Raw genomic sequence first — 2,650 nt, 5'->3', positions numbered from 1 at the left:
ATGCTGCGCGCTTTGGAAAGCAAACGTTACCTTAGCATGGGTTTTTGCTCGTAGGATCTGTACGAGTTTCCGCTGTTGCAGCTTACAACCAAGCATTCATGGGCCATTAAGACTGCAACTCAACTGGAGAAGCCACAGTTATTTTTGCTCTGTAGACAGGCCGAAAAAATGTCATGTCCGAAGATATGAGTCGATTCGACGACTGTAAATTAACCAATGTGAAATTCTTTCTGAACTTGGAAAGTTATCCTTACGACGACATGAATCTGGATTTGGATAAAAACAGATGATCAATTCTGTACAACACCTACACACGTTTTTGCAAGAACTATTACGGATACCTCGAGCCCAATCTCACCGTCACACGGTTTTTACATAACAGTCCGTTCGTGATCATTGACTGTTCTCGACAAAATAAATTGATCAAGAGCGCGGACGTGAGATTAAAATTTGAATATAAGGACGTGCCTAATAATACCACTGCGTATTGTCTCATCATACACGATCGCGTGATCCAGTACAATCCGTTGACCAATATTGTGCGCAAAATTACATAAGTGGTGACAAATTACATAAGTGATAATTTAGAGAAGGAAAGAGGATATATAATAAAAGTGATGTGAAATGGCTGTAGAGTTTTGTCATTCCTCTCGACTGACTCACAACGAAGAGAGAGAGAAAGACCTCATCATGTCTGTACCAACATTGGTCGATCTGCTAAGATTTATCCTCAATAAACAGTTTATTGTAAAGGAAGCGGCAATCCTGAAAAGAGGATTTATTTTATCACATTATTTCTTCGCATGTCCTGTGCCATGAAGTTTGCTCATAAAATCGGAAAGGCGTCAAGCCTCATGGTTGACTCATCATGGCTTACAATGGGAAGATGGAAACGTTCCATATAGCATGGCTCAGCGCTTGATTACTGCGGCTATTGTTGGGGAAAAATAAAAAATTATAAAATGATGAAGAAGAAGAGTCCTATCGTGTACGTAAAAGGACTTCAAAAGCGAGAATAGCTAGCCGATATAATAGACAATGAGAGAAACGGTTTCATAATCGAGACCTTGAATGCAGATTACGACGACATTGAGTTTCTAAACAATCTAGATGTTAAAAACACTATGCGATGTGAAAAACATGTTAAAAATTGCGCATTACAAAATATATTCAAAATATTTAACTGGTGGTCGCAATGCCAGAAAGAATATTTAAAAAAATAAAATATGTAAACAGGTAAATCAAATAATCGACCAAACTAGCCAAAAATCAATTTATTTAATTTCATGACGTTTCGACCATGTAATTGTGGTCCTTATCAAGTGAAAATATGTAAACATATAAAATGTTTTATCTCTTATTCCGCCTCTCCAATCCTTCCAATCGTTTTTAAGAATTTTTTCCATCTCCTTTCTCTTAAATTTCAGAGCGCTAGAAGCAATTTCCCCACCACATTTACCCCCATTATCTTTGAGAAATGGGTATATATTCTAAATTTTTGTTGTACGATCAGTTTCACGTTAACCGCTTGAACCGATAATCTACATTTTCGGAACACAGAAAAAATGTACTTCATTAAAAGAAGCTGCAGCGGCAGACGCATGAATTATTACGTGCCGAGTCGTGATAAAACTCCGTCGTTTGAGAACAAATGTAACGAGTAAGTTTAACTTCCTTACATTTTATTATACATTTCTATTTTTTTATATCATTACAAATTGTTTTATTAAAACTGTTTTATTTTTAAAACTAATTTCATTTTTCTACAGCATTTCGCAGGAGCGTGCGGTTCGTATATTAGGAAGATGATACGCTTTGACAGCCACGGAATTCCAATTCCTCGAAATTGGTATCAACGTGGGTCCACCGAGTTACGTGGAGATTGTCATAGGAGATCATCGATGAAAGCAGCTGATATTATCTATCAAGACTTGGAAGGGACTTTACGAGCAGCGTCACAATATTCAGAATATTCTTTGGAACGATTTTAAAGATGACAGCTTTATAAGCATTAGACCGCTAACAGTGAGATTTCACACGATTAACGACACCAAACTCGTACGACTCGAATCTTCAAATGTACGCATAATGATGATCGTTTCGACGTTGAACGTATGTTGACGTATATTCGATCTCGATCCATGCATCGATGTAACTTTTGAACGATTGATTAAAATTACTAAAACTGTTGATATGAAGTTTACGCAATTTTCAAATATCACGTTTACTGTAACAGATCATTATAAAGTACCAAATGTATTATAATACGCGTTAGTGATGCTTTCAATAAGCATCAACTCGTCGATTGTGACTTGGAAGCTTTAGTTTTTAGTCCTTAATACGTAAGAAAAAAATATGTATAATAAATATATAAGAAGAATAAAAATTTGTAAGTCTATATTATTGTGTAATTTCCTCACACGCATTTCCATTCTCCATCTTTCTCCCACCCTTAAACGGTCCCAACTCTTATACATAGCTTCCAATAGTTGCGTAGCAGGAGATGACGTCACGCGAGCAAAAGGAACGCGAAGCTAGGTACTGCGAGAGCTAGCGTTAGAAGGAGAGATGTCATTGTGTGGACACGTAAGAAAGAGATAACTCGAGACGCATGCGAAGGAGAGAGATGGTGCGGCTAGGTACACGAGAG

The 2,650-nt window shown here is 37.1% G+C and overlaps 1 pseudogene; it reads left to right on the top strand.

Moving 5' to 3' along the window:
* The first annotated feature begins 1,565 nt into the window (after positions 1–1,565).
* On the top strand, positions 1,566–2,339 carry LOC146720070 (uncharacterized; annotated as a pseudogene).
* Positions 2,340–2,650: the final 311 nt, after the last annotated feature.

Source organism: Nylanderia fulva, unplaced genomic scaffold (genome assembly GCF_048542155.1).
Source record: "Nylanderia fulva isolate GAGA-0341 unplaced genomic scaffold, ASM4854215v1 Scaffold79, whole genome shotgun sequence".
NCBI classification, from domain to species: Eukaryota; Metazoa; Arthropoda; class Insecta; order Hymenoptera; family Formicidae; genus Nylanderia; species Nylanderia fulva.
Note: the sequence above shows the minus strand (reverse complement) of the source record. Positions and strands in the feature narration are given on the sequence as shown.